Raw genomic sequence first — 20,599 nt, 5'->3', positions numbered from 1 at the left:
TTTGGCTGGCGCATGCGCACTGAGCTGGGGAAAAAAGTCTCTTCTCCGCACATGCTCCTTTTAATGATCTCACATGCTTCAGTCTTTCCAGTTTTTTGTATATATACAAAGGTTTCGGCCCCATAGACTGTATGTGTGGGGCAAGGGGGAAATTACTTATTGCAGCAACGGCCCAAGGGGATTTTTATACGAGATATTGTTTATTCATATTCTCAGAGTAGGAGGTTTTTAATAAATGATAGTGTTAGCGCCCGGTTTGGTGTCAGTGATGTTTCAGTTCAGGACAATGTTTACATCTTCAATTGCCCCCATGGAATGTCATCATTCAGGCCTGATATATGGGTCCCCAAACGGAAAACCCAACGCTGGTCCTTCTCAAAAAGACCATGTTCTGTGGGCAATTGTTCAATAACGGTCCAGTAGATGTCATTGACACAGTGTCCCATTTCTAAAAAATGAGTCGCCATTTTCGTGGTGCTTTTCTTGCACCGTATAGTGCTCTTGTGTTCGTTGAGTCTTGTTTTGACCGCTCTGGTTGTCATGCCAATGTATTCCAAATGGCAGGGGCACGTAATCATGTAGACAACGTTTTTGCTGTTACAGTTCGTCATCTTTCTTTGGTCCCATTTCGTGCCATTGGCGAAGGTCAGTTGTTTACTCCTCTTCGTTAGATGACAGCTGGCACAGTTGCCACATGGGAAATGTCCCTGTGTACCATGTACAGAGGGTTGTCGTTGGGGAGATGTTCTGGGGCGTGTATGTACAAGAATGTCCTTAAGGTTCCTCCCGCGTCTGTGAGAAAACATTGGTTTTTCAATCACCAAGTCACCACAATTCAGAATGCGCCAATGTTTGTTCACTATTTTTGATACCTCATTTGAATGGGTGTTATATGTAGTGATACATATTGGTCTGGTTTGTTTGGCACTGGTTCCCATCTTGTTTTCCAGGAGAGCCTCTCGGTTGTTGTTCTTGGCTCTCTTCATAGCTGTGTTGATTACTCTGTCCGGGTACTTTCTGGCTTGCAGTTTACTTTTCAAATCCCGGGCTTGAGATTTGTAGTTGTCCATTTGTGTGCAGTTCCTCCTTAGCCTCAGGAATTGGCCGTATGGGAGGTTCATCCTTAGGTGTCGCGGATGAAAACTGTCATATCTGAGTAGACAGTTCCTAGCCGTCGGTTTAAAATGTGTCGTGGTTTCCAGGCCTCCATTCCGATGGTAGATATTAAGGTCTAGAAAAACTAGTTCTTCATTAGAAACTGAGTGAGTGAATTTTAAGAAACGGTCTTGGGTGTTTAGCCATTCCATGAACTTGATCACTGTCTCTTGGTCGCCCTGCCAGATAATGAAGATGTCGTCGATGTATCGTTTCCAGGTGAGTATATTGTCTCTGTAGGGGTTCCGAGGAGTTAGGATTTTGTTTGTTTCCATGTGGTGTACATACAACCCTGCCAGGCTCGGCGCAAAAGTGCTTCCCATGCTCGTGCCGTGGCTTTGAAGGTAGATTGTTCCATTAAATTCGAAAAAGTTTTTTGTCAGTGCTAATGCGATACACTCCATTACTACTCCTCTTGGGGTTTGGTACCGCCAAGTCGCGCTGTACAAAACTTCCTCAATTATGGCCAGGGTCTCGTCATGGGGGAGGCTAGTGTACAAGCTCTCCACATCCAGGCTAAGTAGTAGTTGATGACTTGGGTCAAATGGTAGGTCTTGGAGCAATTGTAAGACAGCTTTTGTATCTTTCAGATAAGTGTCTGTTGCCTGGATTAGAGGTCGTAAGAAAGCGTCTGAAAATTTTGAGAGCGGTTCAAGAATCGAACCGATGCCGGAGACAATGGGTCTCCCCGGTGGGTCATTTATGTTTTTATGAATTTGGGGTATACAGTAAAAATGGGGTATTCGTGGATGCTTCTGTATTAGGAATTCTGATTCCTTCTTGGACAGCCAGTCATGTGTCACAGCCTCCTCAACCATGCCGCCTATAGTTCTCCGCAGAGACTCGGTCCTAGTGGTAAACATCACACCATGGGAACTTACAACAACACAAAGGGCTGTACTGAACAAAGGCCTGAGTTTCGTGCCTACCAATAAGTTGGACTCATTCAAACTTCACACAGAGATACAAGAGTTTCTGCGAAAAATCAAATTACAGATTTTCTTTAGGGATAAAGAAAGTATCCCAGAGACTGATACAGGTTTGAGACCCATATCTACTTTCATACCACCTGATGCCCTACTACCCATTGAGGTTTTGACTTTCGAGAAAGCAATAATGAACGACCTCAAGAAATTAAACTCCATGGAACGACCAGTTTTCCATAATACCAGCAAGGAGGAACAATTGGCGATACGAGAATTGACTGGCAACCAGGCCATAACCATCAAACCCGCCGACAAAGGCGGAGCGACGGTCATACAAACAACAACAGCATACAACTATGAATGCCTGAGACTTCTATCAGACAGACGCAATTACACAGTACTTGCGGATGACCCGACCGAGTCTCTGCGGAGAACTATAGGTGGCATGGTTGAGGAGGCTGTGACACATGACTGGCTGTCCAAGAAGGAATCAGAATTCCTAATACAGAAGCATCCACGAATACCCCATTTTTACTGTATACCCAAAATTCATAAAAACATAAATGACCCACCGGGGAGACCCATTGTCTCCGGCATCGGTTCGATTCTTGAACCGCTCTCAAAATTTTCAGACGCTTTCTTACGACCTCTAATCCAGGCAACAGACACTTATCTGAAAGATACAAAAGCTGTCTTACAATTGCTCCAAGACCTACCATTTGACCCAAGTCATCAACTACTACTTAGCCTGGATGTGGAGAGCTTGTACACTAGCCTCCCCCATAACGAGACCCTGGCCATAATTGAGGAAGTTTTGTACAGCGCGACTTGGCGGTACCAAACCCCAAAAGGAGTAGTAATGGAGTGTATCGCATTAGCACTGACAAAAAACTTTTTCGAATTTAATGGAACAATCTACCTTCAAATCCACGGCACGAGCATGGGAAGCACTTTTGCGCCGAGCCTGGCAGGGTTGTATGTACACCACATGGAAACAAACAAAATCCTAACTCCTCGGAACCCCTACAGAGACAATATACTCACCTGGAAACGATACATCGACGACATCTTCATTATCTGGCAGGGCGACCAAGAGACAGTGATCAAGTTCATGGAATGGCTAAACACCCAAGACCGTTTCTTAAAATTCACTCACTCAGTTTCTAATGAAGAACTCGTTTTTCTAGACCTTAATATCTACCATCGGAATGGAGGCCTGGAAACACGACACATTTTAAACCAACGGCCATGAACTGTCTACTCAGATATGACAGTTTTCATCCGCGACACCCAAGGATGAACCTCCCATACGGCCAATTCCTGAGGCTAAGGAGGAACTGCACACAAATGGACAACTAGAAATCTCAAGCCCGGGATTTGAAAAGTAAACTGCAAGCCAGAAAGTACCCGGACAGAGTAATCAATACAGCTATGAAGAGAGCCAATAACAACAACAGAGAGGCTCTCCTGGAAAACAAGATGGGAACCAGTGCCAAACAAACCAGACCAATATGTATGACTACATATAACACCCATTCAAATGAGGTATCAAAAATAGTGAACAAACATTGGCGCATTCTGAATTGTGGTGACCTGGTGATTGAAAAACCAATGTTTTCTCACAGACGCGGGAGGAACCTTAAGGACATTCTTGTACATACACGCCCCAGAACATCTCCCCAACGACAACCCTCTGTACATGGTACACAGGGACATTTCCCATGTGGCAACTGTGCCAGCTGTCATCTAACGAAGTGGAGTAAACAACTGACCTTCGCCAATGGCACGAAATGGGACCAAAGAAAGATGACGAACTGTAACAGCAAAAACGTTGTCTACATGATTACGTGCCCCTGCCATTTGGAATACATTGGCATGACAACCAGAGCGGTCAAAACAAGACTCAACGAACACAAGAGCAATATACGGTGCAAGAAAAGCACCACGAAAATGGCGACTCATTTTTTAGAAATGGGACACTGTGTCAATGACATCTACTGGACCGTTATTGAACAATTGCCCACAGAACATGGTCTTTTTGAGAAGGAACAGCGTTGGGTTTTCCGTTTGGGGACCCATATATCAGGCCTGAATGATGACATTCCATGGGGGCAATTGAAGATGTAAACATTGTCCTGAACTGAAACATCACTGACACCAAACCGGGCGCTAACACTATCATTTATTAAAAACCTCCTACTCTGAGAATATGAATAAACAATATCTCGTATAAAAATCCCCTTGGGCCGTTGCTGCAATAAGTCATTTCCCCCTTGCCCCACACATACAGTCTATGGGGCCGAAACCTTTGTATATATACAAAAAACTGGAAAGACTGAAGCATGTGAGATCATTAAAAGGAGCATGCGCGGAGAAGAGACTTTTTTCCCCAGCTCAGTGCGCATGCGCCAGCCAAAGACGCACGATTGCAATACATGCGCTGCGCGAGAAAAAGCAAATCCAACGCGCATGCGCTAAAAAAAGACGAAAAAAGACGGAAGACCACTACACAGGCGCGGCCCTTAACAATTTAACAGAGATTGAAACTAATTACCGGCAGACCAAATATGGGCCTCCCCAGCCGCCAATTATCAAGAATAAGGGCGTGGTAACAAGCACATAAAAGGCCACTTGAAAACACACTCCCAGATACAGCAGAGCCGGCGTAAGGGGCAGCGAAGAGGGATTCTCCTCATAGACCCGTGAGTAATACCTAAAACGGATGAGTCTGGAACACCTTGAACAAAATGTAAGTACTAAAAAACAGAAACAGCAGAAGGTGTATATTTTGTCCACCCTTCTTTTTACAGGCAGCAAGGAAGCCCGGGTAACCCCTACGTTAGACACGGTCTCATGGAGCAATGAACTCCTTATTTTACAGTATGTTTCTTTTATCACTGTTAACATCACAGAGGCCTCACCACCAATTACAAAACATTGATAATATTACAGGGCACTTAACATGGCCTGAATCTAGAGCGTGTGCTTTATGTTATATGTTTGTCTGTCTTGTATGTGTTCCTTTTTTCGAACATTTTTCGAATTTTTTCAAAATTATTTTCACAATAGGCACGTTAATTATGTGTAGATTGACACCTTCGTGTCCTAAACAATAATTTTCAACAATGTTTCTAAACCGCACTTTTTTTGCATGACCAACACCACGGATGCAATAAACCCATGGTCTTTTTGAAGGAAAGGATCACCTGAAAAAATGTTTTTGTCCTTTCTCTCTACAGGTCAGCAAATTAGCGGCTAAAGTATAGGTACATTGATAGACCTTCACTTGTTAATATCACTTTTCTTGTATATACATAGAAAGAGATTAGAAAAACGTGAGTAAGGTGGGGATTTTGTGTACCCCAGTCCTGAAGAAGATGTTCTTACATCGAAACATGTTGACACACACAAAGAGGCGGCGCACATAATACTACGCCACACCTCCTCTTGTATTCCTTTTTAACAGTACCAACTCGGGGACCAATTAAAGTTTTTGTGTAACCCCACGAGTCAGGTCCTTTTTAATCTCCACTCACTACCCCTAACCCCACCACTACACTCACTCACAATATTATATAAAAACACCCCTCAATATACACCACACATAGTCAAAAAGTGCCCCCGCGCAAACGCAGGTCGCAGCACGCCGTATCCCGTAGAGGGATACGATGACCCCGATGATGAAGCATGACACCAAGGGGCCTGTTGGTGTGTGAGGGGTACCCAAAAACATCAGACGTGCTCCCAACCACAGTAGGGACAGTGTCCCCACTGACCAGGCCAAACCCTTCCCTTTTTGTACACATTGGTCACCCCTATGGAAGGCCCAAGGTACCCCTCTGGGCAGGGTGCAGTGTATGTAAAAGGTAGAGCATGTACTGGTGCAGATGACATGCTCTGGTAGTGAATGGCAGCAATTTTCGTTTTTTACTATTGTAAGGTTATCTTGCTCCATAGATTAACATGGGGAATGCTGGCTACAGTGGCTACCAGCATTTCTTCTCATAGGAACAAGATAGGACATAAGAGTCTAGTATCCCTGAACTCAGAATTTAATAACACATCTTTTAGGAAAGGTTGTTTTTAAATCCTGTGTTTGAGAACAGCACTTTTAGAAAGTTGCTGTTCTCTTGTCTGACCCTTCTGTGTGCCTTGGCCTGTTTGTGTATTGACTGTCTGGTTTGAGAGTGACAGGGGCTGGGGTCAGCCCTAAGCTGAATGACTGCATTTGCAACTTGAGTGGTGGGAGGAGATAGCACCTGGGCCTAAATAGGGCTGTGCCTGCCTTCCACAATGCTGTCTCCACCTCCTGCTGGGCGGCTGACGACCCTGCCCCTCACTCTGAAAAGAAAGGAAAAGCCAGGTAAACAAAGTGCTCAAGCAACACCCAGAACTGGTTCAGACCGGGCTCAGGGCCCACTTGCACAAAGAGAACAAAGACTTTTTGGGGTATAAGTACAGGACCCTTGACAACAGAAAATTAGATCATCCTGGAATCAAGAAGGAACCTCTGCCAAGGAGAAAGCTGAATCTGAAGAAGGAAGACTGTCCTGCTGTTGCTCTGCTGGACTGACCTGTTGCTTTGCTGCCAAGGAGAGGGGAAGGACTTTGCTGTTGTTCTGTGTCCCCTGTCTTGAAGGAATCTCCAAGGGCCTGAGAAGAGCTGGCTCCCTGTTCTGAAGTCCCAGGAACAAAAGGACTTCACCCCCAACTTCCCTGAACTCTGCTGAGAGAGTTCTGTCCTACCTAGAGTGCTTGATCCAGTTGTGGGGCCTCTGGAAGTTGTACCTGTGCTGGGAAGCTTGAAACTAAGCTTGAGAGACTTTTGCAATTGTAAAGTTATCGCATCGCTCGCTGCGGAGCGCATCCCCGACAGTGCGAGGAAATTCCCGCCGCTACGAAGGCCGAGATCGTCGCAGCGCCTGTTGCCGCTGCCAGAGCCGTCGCATCCTTCATTTGCGGGACGCACCAGACCGGTGCGGGAAAGTCTAACATCGCTGCGAGTGTCGTCGCAGAGCCTGTCGTCGCTGGGTGAGATCGCCGCACAGCTTGCTTGCGAACCGCATCACGTCGCTGCGAGTGTCGTCGCAGAAACCATCGCATCGAGGAGCTGCGAGAGAGAAGGTCACCGCTGGTCCGCGCATCGTCGCCCCGGACATCATCGCAACCCCAAAGATCGTCACATCGTGCCGTTGCGAGAACAAACTTCCTACGGAACCTCCGCACCGAAATCCATACAAGTGGCCTTCCTCCCCATACAGACCGGATTCGTCGCAACACGCCCGCTGCTGCAGCGGGGCTGTCGCAAATGCCTCCCCAGGGTCTCAGGAGCAACGCATCGCTTGTTTTCCACCGCACCAGCTTCTGCTTTTGGAACTTTGTCACAACTAAAAGGTACTGTGAGCTAACGTGACGCAACTGTGAACTTTTCACGCAACTGTGGATTATTTTATCGCAACCTGAAGAATTTTATAGCAAACCTTAAGAACTCTTTTGAAACCATATTCTTGACCTGTGTATGTTGGATTTTTGTTGTTTTGGTCTTGTGTAGTTTAGATTAAATACCTTTATTTTTCTACACTGTTGTGGAGTCAGTTTGTGGTGTTTTCACTGTGTTACTGTGAGTGTTGGTACAAATACTTTACACATTGCCTCTGATTAGCCTAGACTGCTCGTGCCAAGCTACCTAGAGGGTGAGTATGGGTTATCTCAGAGGGTTTCCTCCTTACCCTGACTAGAAGCAAAGGTCCCTATTTGGACAGTGGTACCTACCCCTGCCAACTAGAGACCCCCAGTTCTAACAGTCAACCTGCAAAATACCCAAAGTTATATTTTAGATGGGAGAGGAGCTACTGCGATTTTGGAAAAGGGGGTGGTGATGGACAGAGTTTCTAAATGATGCAGAATACTCTTACCAAGTCAAGAGATCATGGTTTTAATCCATCACCTGTTTTTTAGCTCACTGCACCATCCCAGCTCAGAACCTGGCTATGTGCAAATTAGTCTGTTCCTGTCCCAGTGCATGATGGGAACAGGGCAAACCAAACTACCAAGCCAATTCTTATACTGGGAAGGAAACAAGCTTCCGGGGACCGGTTTCTGGCATCACAGCCTTCGTCGGCCCGGCTTGCTTGAATGAGGAGCTACTGCGAACAGAACTGTAGTCATGTGTTGCTGTCACATTTTGTTTAATTTTTTATGTTTTTTTCCGTTATAATTATTTTCTTTTGTTTTCATTTTTCTTTTAATTGTTTTTTTTAAAATTTCTGTGTGCATTTTGCCTTGATTGACCCATACATCCATACACCATAGGCATACATCCCAGCAACAGCATTCAGTTTGTTTAGTACAATTCCATTTCTTCCTGGACAACCTCCCCACAGAGACACCAGAAAGAGGGCCAGCTGGTTCACCCCAGAACTCCTAGCCTCCAAGCAAGCCTTCCGGAAACTAGAGAAGAATTGGCACAGTGAACAAACTCCGGACAGCCACGAGCACACAAGGACGCCATCCGCAACCACCACCACCTCAACAGGGCGGCCAAGAGGACCTCCTTCAAAGACCGCTTCGACAACAACACACACAATAGCAAGGAGCTCTTCAACATCATGAAGGAACAGTCCAACCCCAGCTCCAACACCGACGACATCCCGCCGTCGCAAGCCGTGTGCGACTCCCTCGCCACCTTTTTCCACCGCAAGTTAGCAGACATCCACAACAGCTTCAACACCCAGACAGCCCCAACAGACAGCAACACAACAGACCCTCTGCACACCATCGACCTCGGCCCCTGCTAGCCTGGGCCAGCGTGAGCATCGATGACACCATCAAGATCATGCCCACAATCCACTCCGGCTCTCCGTCAGACCCATTCTCGCACCACGTCTTCAACAGAGCAAGCAGCTCCTTCGCACCCCCCCCTGCACAGCATCATCAATCTCTCCCTCGAGACCGCAACCTTCCCAGAGATCCGGAAGGACGCCGAGATCAACGCCCTACTCAATAAACCTAAGGCAGACCCAATAGACCTCAAGAACTTCTGGCCCATCTCTCTGCTCACCTTCCCAGCCAAGGTCATCGAGAACACGCACGCCTCCATGCCGCTGGGATCTGAGACAAGGCTCTGGATTGGACCACCTCCTTCCTCTCCGGCAGAACCCAGAGCATCCGCCTCCCCCATTCCGTTCCAAAGCCTCCAAGATCATCTGCGGCATACCCCAGGGATCCTCCCTCAGCCCGACGCTGTTCAACATTTACATGGCCCCGCTCGCACACGTATGCCAACAGCACGACCTCAACATAATCTCCTATGCTGACAACACTCAGCTGATCCTCTACCTCACCAAGGACCCCATCACCGCCAACGCCAACCTCCACAAAGGAATGAAGGCCGTCACCGGCTGGATGAAGACCAGCCTTCTGAAGCTAAACTCGGACAAGGCGGAGGTCCTCATCCTTGGCTCCAACCCTTCAGACTGGGACGACTCCTGGTGGCTGACGGCACCGGGGGCAGCACCGACACCCACCAACCACGCACGCAACCTGGGCATCATCCTCGCCTCAACGCTCTCAATGACCAAGCAAGTCAACGCCGTCTCCTCCTCCTGCTTCAACACCCTCTGCATGCTCCGCAAGATCTACAGATGGACCCCGACAGATACAAGAAGGACAGTCACCCAGGCCCTCGTCAGCAGCAGACTCGACTACAGAAACGCCCTCTACGCGGGAGCCCCGACCAAGCTCATCAAACAACAACAACGCTTCCAAAATGCCTCGGCACGACTGATCCTCGACGTACCACGCCACGGCCACATCACCCCCACCTGAGAAACCTGCACTGGCTCCCCGTAAACAAGAGGATAACCTTCCAGCTCCTCACCCACGCACACAAGGCACTCCACAAGACCGGCCCAGCCTACCTCAACAGACGGCTATCCTTCTACATCCTCAACCGCCAGCTACGCTCTGCCGACCTCTCACTCGCCATCCGAAGAACAACCACCGGTGGGAGATCCTTCTCCCACCTCACCGCCAAGACATGGAACACCCTCCCACTGAGCCTACGACAGACCCAAGACCTGCTGACCTTCAGGAGGATACTCAAGACCTGGCTGTTTGATCAGTAGCGCCCCCAGCCCCTTGAGACCCTCGCTGGTATGTAGTGTGCTTTACAAATGATTGATTGATTGATTGCAGCTTAGTGCCACTACCAACTGAGAGCTCCAGTGCTTAATTTGAGCCTTGGTTTCTGGTGTTCTGCAGCTGCACTTAATCATCAACACTGGCGCTTGAGCACCAGTAAGGACACATTCATTTTTGAATGGCACAGGGAGATTAAGTGATTTGCCCAAAATCACAGGATGTTGAGCCGACTCCGTGACTCAAACCTGGTTCCCCAGTTTCAAAGTCGGCAGCTCTGGCCATTACGCCACATCATCTCCCCACTTGTAGGGTTTCAGGGTTAGTAGTTGATTTTGTTTTAGGCAGCGCTAACAGGAAAAATGGGATGGAGGAAGCTTACTCCTGACGAGAGCACAGGCACTCGTTTTTTTACAAATGATCCACTGCTATGGACACAGACTCCACAAAATGGCCCCTGAACAAAGACAAATGGTGTCCTAAAAGAGGCATGGTAACACTGAAGAAAACACTACTATTATTTCAACAAAGTCAAAAACCAAAATTAACTGAGTTATAAAAAAATATATAACACACATACTCAAAAAGGCATCAAATATTACCCCACATATACACTTTTTGTAGTTTAAAAAAAGTGACATTTGTGATTTAATCCAATGCCATCTCAGCCCTAAATGATGTTTTAAAATAACATATACCACAGAAGCAGTTGTTTCATGCACCGATGACTAGCACTGGCTTACTGATTGGATGGCCCCTTGGCAATACTAGACCACATAGTAAAATAAATAAAGATTGCAAATTTAAGAAACATGGAGAAAATGTACTGAACTGAACAAAAATGTTCCTTTACAATAGAAGCGAAATGTAATGCATAAAAAACGAGGCCCCTACTGAAACTGCAGGCCACGCTCCACAATACAATTGAAAATTCAAATAAATACTGGTGCTTGCACTCTATCAAACAAACATCACCCTTATACAAGATTTTTTTATCTTAATTTTTAAATCTCAAATACAAAGTACTTAAATCCAATGGTATATATGCAGCAGACAAAAAGAATGATCCTTCCAGCTACAAATCCAAATAAACAGTGCTCAGAAGATGGACAAAGCACTGGGAGGAGACTCCAGGACAGGAACAGGAAGTTGGAGTCTTTGGAGCACTTCCTTCCTGTTAGAAAAACAAAAAGCTTAAAAAAAGGTCTGTGGGAAAAGAAATTCCACTCAAAACCTCTTATTGTAGATTTAGCCACTTTTCAATCACAAAAGCTAATCAAGTGGTGCATTCGCGAGTGTCACTACATTGGCACCTTCGGGTCGGAAGCCATGCAAGCAGGCGCAAAGTCTCACACGCATTTGCTAGCGGCCCGAGAATATCATGGCACTCAAGATGGAGCGCCAAAACAAATCTCGAGCATGGAAACGGAAAAAAATAGCTGCTTCACTCCGGGAAGGCAAAATACAGGAACTCCGTGCTCCGTCACAGAGCGCATAGTGCCTGAATTCAAAAAGTCCACGAGTGTAGTGGAGTTTACTGCCCGGGCCTAGAGCAAATGTGAGCAACTGCCGTTGTATTAGAGATATATATTCAAGGGACACCTTGTTGTACAAATTTGAACAGGTACACAACAGCTAATGAGTAAATCACGTTCATAGTTATCCTGTTTTTCCTTTCTAGATATGACCTTTTTTAACCTGCATATGTTGTTTTTTCTGACATAAGTAACAAACTTTCCATTCTCAGTAATTGTTGTGTTGTAAACAAGGTTTCCTGAAAACTGATAATTCAATTTCTCATTTATTATTATTATTAGTCAAAGGGCACGGTTATGTGTAATTTCAATCTAAAAATACATGTATTTTGAGATAGGAAAATGATATTTCTGTTCCTCCTTGGTTACTCCTGCTTTTATATGGGACTAGGAGTTCTCCCAGAGCCGGTTTGTACCACATTAGTACCTCTGGCTTTGCTTGGCTCCTGCCCTGTTACGTCCCCTAGGTGTATTACCAGGATTTTTGATGCTACAGAATGCAAAGCAATGTTTTGGTTTGTGTGCACTAACCGCTTCGCCGCAGCACAAAGTCCGCCAAGGGGTGGTGGAATTTGATGCGTGAGCAGATCGGACGGCCCCTGGCTGTACGACACACATGCCCACCGTGACGTTGGAGGTCCCCCGCATAGAAGAGGTTAACTTTTCAGCGTTAAAAACATTTGCACGACAAAGCTGCTCAACGCTACAATTGACCTGCTTTATGTTGCATAGCGTTGCACTGGTGCAAAATAATGGTAAATCTTGGCCTCTGAATTTTCACTGAGGTCAGACTTTCACTTTTACTGCTCCAATCCCACTTAATGTTAGACAAATGCTTTTGAAAGTATTTTATCTCACCGAACGAAAAGGCCAACATTTTCTCCTGTCAGGTATTTTGAAGAAGGGAAGGCAGTGTTGAATTTCAGTAATGAAGGAGGGAGGCAATAGGGTGGACTGAAGTTTAGCAGAAAAGTGCTTGTCAGTGTAGGACAAGCAGTGTCTCCACCTCAGAAAATCTGCTGCTTTGTAGTTTGGGTCTTGCAAAAGTCATAAGTATATATCTAACATCTGTGGCTTGTAAGGGCTGAGAAAATGCTACATAGATGGCAATATTTGAAAAGTTACTAATTTCTTTCTTAGCGAGGTCCCTCATTGTTTAGTGCTGAAAGCCGTAATCACTGGAGCATGTTAATCGGGGTTCAGCTCCTTGGAAGTCCAGTAGTAAACGAAAAGCGATTTAATAAGGATTTATACAAAATGTGAATTTGTGTACGTTCTACCAGGTCTAATGGTTTTAGTTTCGAGTTTTGGCACAGCAGCAACAAGTGCCCAACAATCAAGAATATATAAATCTTTAAATCTCTTAGCATATTATAGGTCTACACGCAAGCTACTCTTCAGTCTAGTAACCGAGTTTCAGTCCAGTATTGCCTGAATTACTACTCCAGAACACTGTTGGGCCCCTGATTATGATTAGATCCTTTTAGTTCGGCGAGGCACTAACCCATAATGAGGTCTAATAAAGTGGGTTTGTTTTCTCACTATTTGAGGAGTTCTGAAAAAAGACCAGGTCAGTAGAAACAGGAATCCATATCAATGATTGCTTATTTTATTTATCAAGCGGTTCAATGGTTTCATTTGTCCGATAAGTAGGGGGTCGTTAGTTACTTACTTGGTCCATGAATTGGTAAAAGAATGATAGTTGATAGATGCTTTCCTAAAATGTAGACACATTCCAAAATATTAGTGTATCTTTGTAAACAGAAATAAGGTCCATTGACCCTTATTTCTAAACCCTGATTTCAACAAACATTTCTAGCATGTCAAAACAAGTCCAAATAAAAAAAAATACTTTTCATTCTTGTGTGATGTGCACAAGGAAACACTATTTCTTTTTTGTGAACATCTACATTTCTGCAGTTGCAATTTGTACAATTTCAGACCCACAAGTGAGTCTACTTTGACAGCCTAGGCAGATGATCAAATGTGTTACTGTCACACAAAGTGGGCTACCTGCACTCTTCACCGTGTTTCTACAGAATTCTGATCCATGAACTTCCATGCTGTCAGCATGAATCATATTTTTCTGTTTTATTATGCTGTATAATTTTTAATGCAAAGGTGGACACTATTAAAGGTTGGCTAATCCTGACAGTGGATGTGGTAAAGGATAGCACAAGCCCTAAACCTATGGCAGGAACAGTTGATCTTTCACTGTGCACCAACCTACTACCAGTTCAATCATCATTGACAGAAGCCATCTGAGCAGGGAAAACAGTGCCAGTCTAGACATTTGGCCTCTTTTGCTAAAACCTCTGTGGATGCTCTCAACTACTATTAAGACAAACTGGACCTGCAAGTGGACCTTCTCAAAATTCTTACTGTACACATTTCAGATATTGACTCTAAACTGTTGAAACTCAACAGCCTAATTATTGAAGCTCAGACAGCTGCATTTCTTCAACAACCAACTTGTTTATGCTCTCACATCATAGACAAACTGGGAACCCTGCCAGACACCCTGAACAAACTTCTTGTGGATATGAAATCTAGTTTGGGACGCCCTTCTAAGATAAACCTTCAAAATGTCCAAGTCAAGGACAAAGCAGAAATAAGCCAGGATATCATCTATAGCCCGATTATCCCAGCGTATCTGAGGGCATACAAGACCAAGGTCAACCAGTGACTTGTCACCGTAATAAAGTGGAAAACCAGCATCTCCTATTGATATTTCTCAAACCAGTACAGTGACCTCATCCCTCAACATGCCCCTCACAAAGCGACAAAGGAAAAAATTGAGGAAAGCCTGAAATCAGCCCACCGGGCAGACAGTGGAGTATGCTAAAATACAAAAAACATTGCAACTTAGAAAAGTCTACCCAATCTTTGAACAAAAAGATGTCACAAAGACACCAAATTTGGCTCTGATCAGCGCTGTAAAATCCAAAGAAGTTCAATAGAAACAAATACCTTGGGGAGCTACAAGAGATACAAATGTTTGCAGCAACCCAACGGTTGCCTTTCAAAGTGACCCATTTGATGAGCAGATTCTGCTCAAAGATACCATAACAGATCCATTGGTACGTTGTGGGGAATACCTCATCTTATATCATGAACCTTCTGTACTTAAGAAAATCTCTCTGGATGACTTCATAATCACCAGAATAACCAAAAGCTCAGTACAACACCCACCCCCAGCCACTCAGCACCATACTTGGAGACAAACTCCCGCCCTACACCTACCATTACCAATGCCCCACTCGAGGAATCCGGATTAGGGACACCACCTCAGACGACAATATTCAAATAATACAATTAATACAAAAGTATCCAATCCAACTGAGTCAGTCATTACCTACCCCCAGCATGGTGAAACAATTCTTGTCTTCTACCCAGATTGCAGGTCCAGGGGTTGTCTAGATGCTTTAAATCAGGAAAATATTTAACATTGTATAGGGCTTTACCCTCCCTGTCCCATATTGCCTCCAAGGATATCAAGTCAGTCAAACTCCTTTTGGAAGAATCCACAATGGTCACATGGTTGTCACTAGCCCCAATGACCTTAGTTCTAAAACAAAAAGTGGCCTTCAGGAATGGGGGATACAACTGATGCCTTACACCCCCCCCCCCTTATCCTGCCCTGTTAGCATCATTGCCTTCACTCAATAGAAGTGCATCAGTTTGTCTACCTTTTCAGTGCAAAGAGGTGTGGGCAGTAATTTACCGGCATGCAATAAAGGCCGAGCAAGTCAAACAGTGCAAAAAATATACCATATTATGAGTCCAGTTTGGGGATGGCTTTCTGGAACCGTAATGGCAAGGAGCAGAAAATGACATTGCAACCTTGGTAAAGAGGCACGTCACACAAGTCTCAAACTCTGCTCTTGGAACATTGCTGGCTTGGAAAGTAAAATCAATTAAATATAATTGCCCTCCAGAAGACATGGACAGGCTTTTTCACCTGGTATCCCAGGGTATTCATCTCATTATTCCCATTACTTATCAGCAGAAAAAAATAAAACATTTTGGGTGACCTGCCAGAGGAGTGGGTACTTACATTGCACTGTTGCAGACAGAACAGATTGAGTTGCTACTTGACACAGATGCCGGCATTCTGGTCACATCCATCATGAGTACAACACACAAGTGCTCCTGCTTATAATCAATGTCTATATTCAACCAACCTAAAGCTAAAAAAATAAAGTTACCAAGAAAAGTAACAATTTAAAAATAATTAACTGTGCACTGGAGCATAAATGTATTGTCATGGTTGACTTTAACATGATTCTTATTGGTGCTGGAGTCAACAAAGACTTTCTCAGTAGACAACACATCTACTGGAACATGCAGCCCCAGGTAACGAACTTAGGAAAACGAAAGGACAAATGTGGGAAAACCTTTGTGCTAGGCATTGAAAATCTTGGGATGAGGGCATTAAATGGTACCTGATGATTGCCCAGAAAATCTTACTTACTTCTGCCCACGGTCTGAGTCCATTATAGGTTACATATTCGCATCACTCACCGTTTTCCTTGCCATCTGCTCCTTTCAAATTAGGAATTCTGTGAGAGTGATCACCTCCCACAAACATTGGTCTTAGATCTGGGAAGAGAGGTTGTCGAGAGCTGATCCTACCCTGTTTGGTGCCCAATTCACTAAGAATTACAAGAAACTCAGATTTTCGGAAAAGTCCAAAGTGAAGATTACTGACAGTTCCATGGCCATTATAGAAGGGTGCAAAAGGCTAGACTTAAATCAGATAGCAAAATGGCATACATTCACTACTGATCTTCTTGCAAGTGGCAACCATAGTACAGATGGTCTATCAAGGATATACTCTACAGCGCCTTTAGGAACCTGCTAAAAACGCAAATTAATATCATTTGCTTGTCATCTGGCCAAGAGGAAATTTAACTAGGTGCTGAGGATTTCTCAAGGGGGCATGCCAAAACAAGAAACAAGTTAGACATCTTAAGAGCGTCAAAAAAAGAACACACAAAGTGTATCTGGGTTGACAATAAAAAAGAAATAGAAAACTTGTGGGCAAAGTTGTACTATGATAGCAAGCAACCCATCTGTAGACATTTTTGGATCACTCTGCATAATCTAAGTTGACAACTGCAGACTTTAAGGAACATCCCAACTGGGGAAGAGCGCTGGGTAATCCTCTAAAATCGTTTCTCGGCAGCTAACGACTCATCAACTATAATGCCCCAAGAGGCATATTCTACACTGCCACCATCAGAGTGCCTAGCCCCTCCCTGCAAATGGATTGTATTAGCTACGACACCTCTCCAAGCCGTCACTCCAGCTAAAGATCGAATTGTCAACATGGGTGAGCAGCATTCTTAGTTCCAGCATGGAGTCTACCAACCATAAGTCCAGTCTTCTACAGGCTTAGATTTTTACATCGCCTCTAAATCAGAAGATGTACAACAGCCTGAACAAGAAATTGCAAAGATCATTGCAAAAGGAAGGAGTGACGGCACCCCTGTGGCCAATGGAATACTTCAGGATGAAAAGCTGGCTCCTCTCTATTCTAATGCAATTTCCACAGGAGACATACCTGACTCATTGAGGGGTGCAGTCATCTCCCCATTCCACAAAGAGGGAGATAAAACCCTACCAGAGAATTATCGCTGCATAATAGATAATGGAGCAACATATTTTGCATAATTTGTTTTACAAGATCTGTTTGCTTGGACGAAACAAATAATTCTAATAAGCCAAAGGTTGTGGTACCTCAATAACAAACATCCTGGCCTTGTCCATCCTAGTTGATCAAATGGAAAAGCCGTATTGTATGACCTAACTCTGCTTTGTCGACTATAAATCGGCTTTTGATTGCTTAAATCAAGTGTAGATTTGGAGGAAGCTCAGGGCTTGGAGCATCCCTCCACACCTGCTTAGAATCCTTGAGTCACTTCATAGCTGCTCCTTAGTGTGGGTTAAAATTGGTAATGGCTCCTTTTTGGTCAGGAAATATCTACACATATCAGGGCTTAAAACGGATGTATTCTGCCACCATATCTTTTTAATCTTATTATGGCTGACCTTTCCCCTGCTCTTGATGAAACTGATAGCTATGCCCTCAGCCTCGGTATATTAATTTTGAACCATTCACCATACGCCGATGACATAGTTCTGTGCAGTCACACTAAAGTAGGTCTGCAGAGGCTGATAAACACACTGCAACTGCACGCCCCACAAAACGATCTATTTATTAACCGAAGCAAATGGTCAGCAAGGCAGGTAAGAAGAACACAACCTGAAACCTTGATACATATACTCTGGACACAGTAAAAGAATACAAATATTTAGAAGTATCACTAGATGATAAGCTAATAATGAAACAAGAGCTACGGGCTATCACAAACAAGAGCAGCGCCTTAATTGTTGCATGCAATACTTTGCGGAAGAGGCTGATAGGCCCAACTCTTGACCCTCTTTTAAGGGAAATGGCGGCAAAGGTTCTGCAAACTATAACCTACGGCAGTGGGCGTGACTCAGCAGTACTGCACAAACTTTAATTAAAATGTCATCAGCATGTCTTGAACAAAGAGCTCCTTCCCGAGCCAAATACGCAATCAGTTGGCAGGCAGGGCGCAACAGTCAAGAGCTGTTTTAAATTAAAACATGCAGAGTCGAATACACTAAACAATATTCTGTGATCAGTATCATACTACATAGGCTGCACCAACTGCAGCAGTTTCAAAGACTATTTAGACCAATCTCTAGCTTATCTGCAACTTGGAAACCTATAGGTGTTGCCAATTACATATGATGTTTTAAAACAATTAGTCCACTCTGCAATGGCCAAGCTCTCCTTTTTAAAGGATAAAGATGAGCTCGCAAAAAGAGCACATATCTGGACGGCTATTGGCAGTTACTCTCAGTTAAAGTTGGTGAGTATCTGGCTTGCACATACCCTCTTTACCTGTAACTAAAGCTGCTGCAATGTTGCGTGGGCTGTCCGCCCACACTAGCGGAAAAAACAGCATGTCAGCATACTGATGACAGAGGCTGTCACCTATGCGACTCAGGTATGGAAAATCCTTTGCACCATATATGCATTTGTCCTGAAATGGCTACGGATAGGAGTCCCCTTCTTAAAGCTTATTAAAAAACAAAAGGATCCACACATGCAGGCAGACCATCATATGTTGTTTACAGCCTGACTACCCTATATTGAGCTCCTGCTTTGTGAAATTTCTAAAAAAAACATGTTAACACAAAATAAGCAAACTACAAAACGTAAACAGCAAGGCTCAGTGACAATCAGGGAATAAAACTCCCACCCTAGCTCTTGGGCAAGGCTGCTAGCCAAGGAATGAACATATCACAACCGTGAGCTATCCTAGCACATTGTGACTTTATGATTTTATGAGATCACCTGACAATGTTGTGTGCATATGTTCATGCTGCTTTTAATTTCTCTACCTGACCTTTAACCCCTTCGATGCTCATGGCGGAATGTTTCCGTCACGAGCATTGGTGCTCTTGTGCTCATGATGGAACCATTCCGTCATGTGGACAGGGGCACGAAATCCCTCTGCTGCAGACAGCAGAGGGATTTCCTCTTCTCCCCCAAAGCCTTGGGAGCTGGGGAAGAGCTTTCTCAGCTCCCGAGGCCCCCTCGCCGTTTCTGTGAACTGACGATCAGCACGCACATCACGCTGACGTCATTTCACAGAAACCGAAACTGATTTCTGTTTCACTTTCTACGTGCCCAGGGGGATATCTCAGCCCCCTGAGAACGTAGAAAGACGGGAGGGAATTCATTGGAAAGGGGAGAATCTCCCCTTTCCAATGGTAGCCCTCTCCAGGAGATTCCTGCTTAGGGATAGCCCCAGGAGGGCGATCCCCAAGCAGGGATCCACCTACTAGACACCAGGGAGGGGGGAGCGGCCCCTTGTGCAAGGGCCTGCGCTCCCCCCATAAACTAATAGGCATAATTCAGTCTTTCTGCCCCCCCTAGGGGGCAGACGGGGTAAGAGCCCCCAATTTACCCCCCAGGGGTAGAAAGCCTACTAAACACCAGGATTTTTTTTTGTGCATTTGTTTTAGGGTGGGGGCTGCCCAAAACGGGCATGCCAACGCCCCCACCCCCCACCACCATTACAGCCTTTCTGACCCCCTCGGGGGCAGTAGCCCCCAATCTGCCCCCCTGGGGGGCAGAAAGCCCACTTGACGCCAGGGATTTTTTTTGTGCATTTGTTTTTAGTGTGGGGGCTGCCTGAAACAGGCACGCCAATGCCCCCACCCCCCACCATTACAGCCTTTCTGCCGCCCTGGGAAACGATGGGGCAGTAGCCTCCAATCTGCCCCCCTGGGGGGGCAGAAAGCCCACTAAATGCCAGGGATTTTTTTTGCGCATTTGTTTTTAGTGTGGGGGCTGCCTGAAACAGGCACGCCAATGCCCCCACCCCCCACCATTACAGCCTTTCTGCCCCCCTGGGAGACAATGGGGCAGTATCCCCCAATCTGCCCTTTGGAGGGGCAGAAAGCCCACTGAATGCCAGGGATTTTTTTTGCACAATTTATTTTAGGGTGGGGGCTCCCCGAAACAGGCCCACCAATGCCCCCACCACCCCACAAAAATGACAGTCTTTCTGCCCCCCGGAGGCAGATGGGAGCTGTAGCCCCTAATGTGGTCCCGGGGGGGCAGAAAGCCCTTTAGAAACCAGAGATTTTTTTGTTTTCTTTGTGTAGAGGTAGGGGCTGCCCAAAATGGGCATGACAGTACCTTCACCCCACCCCCAGAGAAATTCCAGTCTTTCTGTCCCCTGGGAGTGCAGATGGGGGCAGTGGCACCAGCGTTTATGTGTGTCTTTTTTATGCGTG

The sequence above is a fragment of the Lissotriton helveticus genome, chromosome 12 (assembly GCF_964261635.1).
Source record: "Lissotriton helveticus chromosome 12, aLisHel1.1, whole genome shotgun sequence".
In the NCBI taxonomy this organism is placed as follows: Eukaryota; Metazoa; Chordata; class Amphibia; order Caudata; family Salamandridae; genus Lissotriton; species Lissotriton helveticus.
Note: the sequence above shows the minus strand (reverse complement) of the source record.